This window comes from Triticum aestivum, chromosome 6B (assembly GCF_018294505.1).
Source record: "Triticum aestivum cultivar Chinese Spring chromosome 6B, IWGSC CS RefSeq v2.1, whole genome shotgun sequence".
Taxonomy (NCBI): Eukaryota; Viridiplantae; Streptophyta; class Magnoliopsida; order Poales; family Poaceae; genus Triticum; species Triticum aestivum.
In genome coordinates, this window is record NC_057810.1 from 591,078,087 (window position 1) to 591,088,885 (window position 10,799).

Here is a 10,799-nt window from a genome sequence, read left to right on the forward strand (position 1 = left end):
ATGGTGTACTCAACATCTAGCCCGGCGACCCGCTCATCATCTGAGTCTTCGAACATGCATCTGAAGCGATAAAGGCATCCTTTCACCGTCGCGGAAGAACGGGTGTAGATGATGTCAAACTCATCGCCGGTGATGGTTCTAACCTTGTAATCACCGTCGATCGTGGAGATTTGGGACGCCATGGATTTGGGAGGAGGGTTAGGATTAGTGGAACTGCCGTAATGTGAATGGACGGGATGACTAGGAGTGAACCGCCGTAGTATTGAAGGACGTGCGGGGACGAGTAGGAGCGAACTGCCAGCATGCGAATGGCAGGGTAGTGGCTTTCCATTCTCCCATGATACGGGATTCCGAGAGCCCTTGGATCTGAGATCGACGGTTGCATGGCGTGATTCTAGACCTATGGGTGAATATCCTATCCTGGAGTGTTATTCTGTAATTTTTTAGCAACTTAGCATCCAACCGTTTGATCTCAGATCCAAGGGCTGCTAGCAACCCGTATCATGGTCGCGCCTACCATGACCGTCGCGTCCCTCGCACGGTCGTGCCCTTGGAGATTTAACACGGTGTGTTAGGCTATCTGATGTTGGCATGTCATACATAGTCATCACTTGGTCACTCATACTACAACAAGGTTAGCTATAAGGTTGGCTATAAGCGTATTTTTTTACTCCTCTCTATCTCTTTCTTCGTACTCTCTATGTCCCATAATATAAGAATGTTTTTGACACTAGGACACACAGGGAGTACTAGTGTTTATTGCATTTGCCAAGGAGTGACCTCTTCCAATGAAATCGTGTTGCTAACTTTGCTTCATTTAATTAGCTATAGACTCAAAATTGTCTTTTCACCTAGGTACACGCGCTTAGCACCGTTTCTTCCTTGGGTCACCAAATTAGTCTCGCTCTTCTTGATTAACTTTCCACATCAGACTTTATGCCTATGTGGCAAGCTTAGCACCTGTAGGAGCAAGTAAAAGTATGTACAATAGTGCGCTTTATTTACATGGCATTTTTGCATATGTGGAGGAAAGAGAGGCAAGGAAAAAGTGGAGAAGTGGGCTCTCATGCAAGAGCCAGCCTCTACTACATGGTGGAGCATTGGGAGAGGCACCTGTATGGAGGTGGTCAGGAATCGGGAGACTCACGCCGGTCGTAGCACCGCAGTTAAAATGATAATGGCAAGTCAAATCATGGGGCCCCACCTGTCCAGCAGTAACTCGCTGTCAAATCACAAAGCCCTACGTTTGCAGCAAGCCTACTCCCTCGTCTTCTCGCGTCTTTGTTGAACCGACTAGGCGGAACTGGCCTGCCCTCGACTTTTAAATACAACTACATCCACTTAAGAATCCAATGATATAGTATTACTTTTTGTGACATAGTAACTCATATTTAGTTAGTCAAATGGATGACCTAGAACTACGTGCACGCCCTATAAACCGAGACGCCTAAAAATAAAAAACCTAGACGGAGAGGGTAGTTCAGCATGTATCTTTTTAGATCAATATAGTCGGGATTCACCAAGGATCAAAACCAAGTGGTAGGCTGCTCCTGTCGTGTTGGCGTAGCAACTCAAGCAGGGTCAATCCGCACACAAAATGGCGACACACTTAACACCATCTTGTTCCACGTGCGATGCACCAAATTATAGTTCGGAGCAGCGGTTGGAACTAGAGGCACCCCGGTCGTAGCGTCGCAGTAGTAGAAAATGAGCGATGAGGGGTCAAATCACAAAGCCCAACCTTTCCCGCATTAAGCTGGACGGACAAAGCAACCATCATTTCACTCGGCGCTAGAGCATAAAGAAAAGAGAAAAGAATGATGTGTGTGGCACCTACCTAGGGCACCCTAGGGTAGGATAGGGGTCTCCACTACATATCCTTTTTTTAAAGCGCCTCCACTACAAATTGGCTTCTCCCTCGTCCTCTTGAAGAAAACCGATGATGAGTGTGGCGGTAGGGTTTGTAGGAGTACTACAGCGTGCGGGGCCACGTCGTAGTAAACAGGTTTGAGTCGACGCATGTGTGGGCCGCTTGGTTTTACGGGAACGAGGAAGCATTTTGGGTTTGGGGACCAGTGGAGATATAGTACGTACAAAAAATTGTGGACGTAGGTTCGACCGAAAGGCAATGATGCATTGAACGCATGAGATTTTGAAACCAAATTATGAATAAATACACACTATAGCATGTAAAGCTTTGAGTCATATATGCATGATGTAGATGTTCGTTTAGTTCTTATAGTTCATCTCATTCAAAATCAATTAGTTTTATAAAAATGTTAAGATTCATGGGGTTGTGCATTGTAAAGCATAAAGTAAAAAACAAATAATGGCAATTCATTTAGAAAAAAAACAATTATGATACAGAAGATTCTAGAACAAAGGAGAAGTGCTTGTGTTTTGAGGTTTGTGCATTATGCTTAAGTTCAACCATGGAGTCTTCTAAATTGTACATGTGGCAGATCTGGTGGAATGTTGATGATATCCAACGGCCAGTAGTGCTCGGATTCGCCATCTCTGCACTGTCGGATTAGCTTCATCCAGCGACCATCTTTCAAAGTTATTGGCACACTATATAGTTCTTGTGCCATAGTTGCATGTTTTGGAAAAAAGCTACTAGTGGGTTGTACTATCTATTTAGGAATAGAAGATGTATACATGGAAGTTGTAGGGAAAGAGATGACATGGAGCATCTCAATTCCTATGAGTAGGGATTGGAAAAGAGATGTCATTTGGTTCACATCATAGGAACTTTTCTATTGAATCTAGAGATGACATGTATCTCAATTCCTATGAGGAGGGATTAGAAAAGATATGTAATTTGGTTCAGATCATAGGAACTTTTCTATTGAATATACGCTAATGTTTATTTTCCTTTGAAATTAAGGGAGTATAGGAATCCATTCATTTGAACCAAGTGGCTCTAAAGCTATAGAAATGATATCATGTTTATTTCCTTTGAAATGTGGAGTATATGAATCTATTCCTATGAACCAATTGGCTCTAAAGGAAAAAATCCTATAAAAATCATATCATATAGAGTTCCTATGATATTCCTCGACACCAAAGGATGGTTGAAATTGATGCGGGTGATATGATGGTCTTATTTTGTAGACTCCTCCCCCATCTTTATAGTTACCTCTCGAAGATGAATGAAATGATATATACAGGGTATTCTACATGTGCAATTTGGTACACGAAAACTCGGTAAAAGTTTGCGAGGTTCGAATTTTCAATAAAGCTATATGCACTGCATTTCGGAACGGAGGGAGCATACGACAGTTGCTAACACTCACGTGGAAGATTTGTGTGTAGGAGGAGTGTCTGTTCTGTTAAATGACATGGCAAAACTGACACTGTCGGATGCCGATCTAACGGTTCTTACGGCGTTCGTCAGGAAAAGGCTTGTGGTGAATGTTTGTCGGATAATGATTTACGGACACATGCATTGCATTGATACGTGCCCCCCTCCCTCTCACGCACACGCACCCTCACGAGTCACGACTCTCCCGAGTCCTCTCGCAGACTCGCACGTCGCACCCACCGTCTATCTGCAGGTAGACGTCACGAACATATGTGCTCTTCACACTCTACCCTCAGAACTTCTAAAAAACAAAAGACGTCGCGCACATTTTATTTTAGCTCACACGTCACACACTTATACTATTACTCTTGCGGCGAACGTTCTTTGGGCATAGAATATTGTACTCTCACGAAGAGAAGCGGTGCACGCACGCACTAGTTCTCTCACACCCACTCACTGGTACATGTAGGAGCGCATTTTTTTGAAGCTGGTACAACAAAATCACTCCACTATATATATAAGCAGGAGCCTTAGCGCTTGCTTTACTAGGGTTCCTCTCGTTCACTCTCTCATGCTCTCCAGATCTAAGCAAGACATAGGTGGCCACACTCTCTCGCAGCTCACGGCTGGTCACAAATCCGGCCGGACAACCTCGACCGGGGCAGGGGTGTAGGTGCATCGTTCACGCTGTCGTCGGCGGCGAGGGAGGAGACCAACGGCTGCCCGCGCGTCCCGATCGGCGGCCGTGCCGTTCTCTCCGAGAGAGCGCCGGCTCGGGAGTGCCTCCGACCCCTTCTTCCTCCCTGCGGTATTGTGGCCAAGATGCGGCCTCCCGACGCCGTCTTTGCCACATGCCGACGACCCTCAGGTATATATTCCTTCGAAACCTGCCTTGCTCTACTGCCCCAGCTCCCTTCGTGTGGATCTTTTTCTACTTCCGTCCGCTGTTCCAAAGCCACCTAGACTTTTACTATTATTAGAGGTAAAGCTAGTTCATACAGTCGACTCTAAGAGTTGGTTCAAACAGGGAAGAAAGTGGGAAAGCTGTAGCATGAATCTAGGACTTGGTTCTAAGAGGAAACGGGGGAAAGTAGTAGATACTGGCTACCCAACCGGTCTCTTGGTTGAAAAGACGAAGAAAGCATGGTGGATGGCGAAGGGTGGGGGGAAGTGGACCTATCTCTTGGTTGAAAAAGGAAAGAAAGTGACGGGTGTTGGGGGACAACGCAAATGAGAATGAGCAGGTCTAGATTTCCTGTGCTCACATAGGAAAATGTCGCCGAGGAGATAAAAAATGGGACAAATGCAGACATGCTGCCTGAGTGTTTGCCGCTCTCGGCAGCCACATCTGCCTCACCACTTTATGCCCCTGCTGTCCCTACGCCCATATCGCTACCGTTAATGTAAAATCACATGAAGCATTAAGCAATGCCACCTAATGTCACTATAAGTAATGGTCTAGTGCCGTCGATAAACTGAAGCAATGCCACCACCATTTTATGAAGTGCTTCCGTCTTGCTTTATTTCCCATGAATTGTGTTTTTGCAGTTACACTTAACTCTCACACCGCTAACATTGCTTCATCCCAGTGGAACTGCACAAATTTGATTGCACATTTACTGACCATGTGCTACTCTCATGACAGTAATACTAATGCTATTGTTCTGCATGTTAATCTAGTGGCATTGTTGATGTGATGTGATGCTACTTACTTAAGGACTCTTCATACTGTCAATCTAGTGCCAATTATAACACAATAGATGTTGCTGTTAATCATACGCCACTGCAAATATCTGTCACTGTTTAAATAACCGTATTTCGTATTTGCGCAAACAGGGATGTCTGTCTCCATATCGTTTCGGGATGTCTGTCTCCGTATCGTTTCTATCCGCGCAATCAAAAGCACACACCTCAGTTTTAGTACAACTGCGCAAAATGAGATGGCTATCCCTCGTTGCCGTCGTCTAACCTCCAGTCTTCAAGGTATTCCTACATTGGTAGTAACTAAGGTAGAATGACCAACGCAATCTAAAAGAAGCTGATTCGTACGTTTTACTTCCTGATTGCAGTGCAGGGACGAGCAAAAACAACTGCATCCTAGTCCGGAATGCACTTTCTGCCAGTTCTTCCACGGACCGAGGACTAGCTGGCACGGCTGCACGGCGGTTTTTTGGACAGGTGCGCGGACAAGAGGCATTGTGGTCTGCTTATTTCTGCAAATAACGGTGCTTAAATTTAGTGGAATGCACAAGCATTTCAACTGGTCAGTACACTGCATGGTTCAGTTCAGCATTCCAGCTGAGACCACAATTATAATTGGTTATTCTGGAATGAGAGAACCTAACCCTGGATGGTGGCAACAAGAAAAAACCAGAGTGAACTCCAGGAAATTTAAGCCTGCCGGGAGGCCCTTTGCTCAGAGAAGCCTTGCTTGTTTTTTCCTGATTTGTAAACCTTCTCACAACTTTGTCTTTTGCTGTGAACTAGTATATGTTTGTTATGTTCTATGAATCATTGAGATGTATAAAATTGCTTAACTTATGCTTTTCAAGTTTTTTATGAAGACGAGTTTAATGTGAGTGTTCCACATGAGCGCTGGACTAGCGTGTGAACGTTTGGAATTTATTACATTGTGGCCTCAATTAACTGCATGAACCACTGTAACAAGATACATAGTTGCTTATATGTCAGACAGCAGATTGTTGATTGTTAGCTGGTCGATAGCCTAGTGTTGAAGCGAGCTGAGCCAATGTGCCGTGTTTTGCACAACTGCTTACAAGTGGGGTAGCACCAACAGTGTTTACAAGTACTTATGTATACGTCGGCGCACAGTTCTCGAACGAGTGCTCTATTTCATCAAAACACACACTGCTCGTATGATAAACCGTGACAACTTATGTCTTACCATGCCATATTCATGAAAAAACTAGTGAGGACGCATCTGTTTCGGCAACAATTACGATGGTTCTCACATGATTCACGGGCACACAAAAGTAGCAGCAGTTCCCATAGACGGATTCAAACAGAGTACTAGCCCCAGAGGGGTCGATAACAGGCAAGGTTCGGATAATTAGACACAATCCAAACTACTATTAAACACTAGCTGGGGCAACTATTTCATGCCTCGATCTAATTTGGGCTGGACACAAGACGGACCTTGCCATGAACATCATCGAGGACGTCCCGCAGCAGCTCAATCCTGTGAACCTTCATGAAGACAACCTTGTGGCCTTGCCACTGATAAACTTGTTTGTGGAGGCATGCCACGTCATCTTCCTGCGTAAGCTTGACAAGAACAGTATGCCTCACAAACGAAGGAGTAGCTTTGAACTTCTTGTGCTTCAGTACACCCTGGACAACACGCCTGACAACAGTGAGGCTGGAATACAACTCTTCATTGGTATAACCGCAAATGGCTTCCAGGATCCAACAGCCTAAGAACTCTGTTTTCCCAGTGCGTATATTCAGGTCATCCGCCTCATAGCGAGTGACATGTACAACCACACAATCCTTGTCTGCATCAGGGTTCTAATTGAAACAGAAACAAATTCTGAATTACTTTTCAGTATAAGAAACACAAGTTATTTAAACCACTATGTATAGCATGGCATCGAAGCTAATAAAATTTTGCATTATTAATCACCACATACTTAGATGAAAAACCACAATCGAGATCGGCAAAGAAGAAAATCACCTTGGGCAGCTCAGCGGGGGGGGGGACACATCCTCGAAGGGGGAAAACTGCTCCTGCAGTGCCACGGGGGCTGTAACCTCAAACGGGGCGTTGACCATCTCAGTAGTGGCCGTGAGCGTATCTGGGGTCGGCTCGGTGGCTGCCTCCATCTTCTTGGAGCTCTCTGTCTCGTGGGGATCAGCCTCCCGCGTCTGCTCCAATATCGGCAGATCTTTGCCTGGTTCTCCTTGGTCCATCATGAAACTGACGAATACTAGGAGACCACTGAAAGGAAAACACAATCGCAATGACAATGAAACAAAAAAGAGAGTGAGGATCGGTTACTGCTTTGCAAAAGTTCTTTTTTTCTCTGAACGAAAATATACCAACATCACGGATCCGCTTACCTTCCCTTCGTTGGGAGAGAAGAACAGTGGCAGATGCGAGTGTTGCCTTTCTTGAAGACGGTGAGGGAGAAGGGGATTCAGCGAAGAGTGAAATGATGGTTGCTTCGTCCGTCAAACTTAGACTGCGGGGGGGTGGGGTTTGTGATACGACGGCTCGTTACTGCCGCGCTACGACCGGGGTGACTCTCCGCCTGCATACTGCCTTCTAATTTGGTGGATGGCATTTGGGCCCGCGCGCTGCATGGCCCGCATGTCGGTGAACAAAAGTATAACGGCATTCAGTAGAGGGAGACGTTTCAATGACCTAGGAGGAGCCAGAAGCGGTAGAGTGTCTCCACTGTACTAGTAGTAATTGTTTTTCTGGGTAGCTGTAGAGTGTCTCCACTGTACTAGTAGTAATTGTTTCTCTGGGCCCAAGACAAAACAGCCCATCCACACTAGTAAATAGTAAAATCAATTCAAAAGCCCTATATTTACTGAATGAGAGGCGCTACCCACACCCAGCACACCGCCCCCCAAAAAAACCTGGGTGCTCTTCTTCCTCCTCGCTCCCACCCACCTCACGTCAGCTCGCTCCACTCGTACCCCCAAATTCCTCACCTCACTCCTACAGAAAACCCCAGCTCCCCTTCTTCCTCACTACTACAGAAAAAACCTCAGCTCCCCTTCTTCTTCACTCGCACTACAACTAGGCTCGTCATTCGTTACTCTGCTCAAATCCGTGAGCGCGACGCGACGCCCTCGAGGAAAATGGAGTCGGCTGACCCCAGCGCCAAGAAGATGAGGCTCCCGCCAGCGGCGACGCCTGTTGTAGATCCCGCACCCGGCAGCGTGGGGAGAAGCGGCGACCCCGCCCCCACCGGATCCCAGGAACCCGTAGAATCTCGGGTGGACCGCATCAGCGATCTCCCGGACGCCGTCCTTGGGGAGATCATCTCGCTTCTCCCCACCAAGGATTGCTGCCGCACCCAAGTCCTCTCAATTCGGTGGCGCCCTCTATGGCGCGCCGTGCCCCTTAATCTCGACTGTCGTCAGCTATCTCTCTTCAATGATTTTGAAATCCCCAGAGCCATCATCTCCTCCCACCAGGGCTCCGTTCAAAGCCTCTGCATCCTGTCATGCTACCTGAGCAAGCATACCATGCCCTGCACGGTGGACGCCTGGCTGAAATCCCCTGAATTCACAGAACTACAGCTGCTTGAGTTCTACTATTCCCCTGGAAATCACATACCACATACCGAACGCCATGAACTTGTGCCCTCAGCACCGATGTCCATCTCGCGGTTTTCCTCCTCTCTCCACACCGCCACCTTTGCGCTGTGCTACCTACCAGACAATCTGGTACTAAACCTTCGACTCCCATTTCTCAAGAAACTTTCACTTGTGCGGGTTCGTATATCGGAGGCCTCATTGCACAGCATCATCCACTCCAGTTGCCCTGCCCTGGAGTGCTTGGTGCTTGTTTTCACAGTTAGAATCGGTTGTCTCCAAATAAAGTCGCCTAACCTTGTAAGAATTGGAATTTCTTTTGACGGAAGGCAGCTCATCATCCAAGATGCCCCTTCACTTCAAAGGTTGATCCTTGATTCTAGTTATTCACCGTTGCAAATAACCGTCCTCTCTGCGCCTAAACTGGAGACCTTGGGTGTAATACATGATCTCTGTGCTCATTTCAATATGGTGTTTGGCTCCACAGTTCTTCAGGTACTTTATATTATCATCTACACTTGTAACCATAAGCTGCATTTTAAATTTCTGCCCATAAGTTATATATCATCTTGGAGTACACATTTTGTACTAATATTATGTTCTATGCTCAATGAAGAGTTTCTCCATGGATGGCCTATCAATGGTGCTGGATTCTGTCAAGATCTTATATATCCAAATGATTAGTTTTGATCTGAACAAGATTATTGGCTTGCTGCAATGCTTTCCATGTCTGGAGAAGTTGTATATAAAGGTGATAATTTCACACGCACATTGGAAGCCCGCATATAGTGTACTAGAATTAACCGTTCAGCTGTTGCTCTTTCGACACTCTTTTTTAGACCTTAACTGTTTTCAATCTTCATGTCTATTTAGGCAACAGGACGGGGTAAGAAAGTTATAACCAATCGGTGGATTCGTAAGCATCGGGATTTTCTCACTTCTCATGAGATTCGATTGAAGACAATAACGCTAGAACGATATGTAGCCAACCGTGCAAACACTAGATTTGTCACATTCTTCCTGCTGAATGCGAGGTTACTATTGTCCATCAGGCTTAAGTTTATCAGCAGCATGGTTTTGACGGATGGGTATGTCGAAGAGCAAAAAAAGGAGTTTCAGGTGGGCAAAAGAGCATCTGAACGTGTCGGGCTTCTATTTACAACATATTGTGGTCATAATCCAGTAAATTTTACGACCCAGGATGTTCATTCTATGGACCTGACCGATCCATTTGACTGTGACTGCCGAAAACAGTGCTGGAGTTAGATTTTGTTGCCCTTTTCAACCTGGGTTTTTTTGTAAACCTGATGAACAATTAACCCTCGTGCTTTTGTACAGGTTTTAAGCTGGAGTTAGATGTTCCTGCCCTTTTCAACTCGGCTGTGACTGTCATATTTTCTTTGAAACAAGGCATGGCTTTCCATTCGTTTAATTTAGAGTGAAATATTGTAACAAATCCCAACCAAGGGACATAACATCACTCTCGCCGGATGCTTGAGCTCACTGTGCATTACAGAAGCCAAGTGATTAGCCCCCACCAGCACCCACAAACTTATTTCGAACTAGCACATCAAATGGGTTGTAAATTTTCATAGGAAAGGCTTCATGACCGTGACAGATTTGGATTCTGACATTTGGGACCCGTGAGGAAATAGCCTAGCCAGTCAACAAACGATTCTGCCTACCAGCCGTTGGATTGACATCCAACATCTGTCGTGTATCTTCTATCTCTTGTCTTCTTCCTCCAACCGCCCAAACCGAACCACCCCGTCGGCTCCGCCTGCTCCCGCATCCCATGGCTGCCTGCGCCTCCGACGCCCTACCGTGCGTACCCTCCAACGTTGGCCAGTCCCTCCCTCTATTCCCCCACACGTCCTGTTATTCTCTGGCGATGTCATCCTCAACACGCACCCGCACCCGAACCAGTCAACCCTCGTATTCCCCTCCACCTGCAACTGGACTGGCGCATCTTCCATGGCTCCTGTTTATTTCGTCCGAGCCCTCGCCTCGTCCTCCGCCTTGCGGCCTTGGTTCGCTCACCGTGCGCGGTGTGCTGCCCTCTTGTGTTGTCAACATCGTCAAAAACCGAGAGGAATAAGGAGATGACTGTACATGGAGAGGATGACAGTAGGGACCCACCAGCGTCATGGCAGTACGCAAGAAGTGCCTCTGTATTACAAGCCCAAAAATATGGTTCCTCCTAATG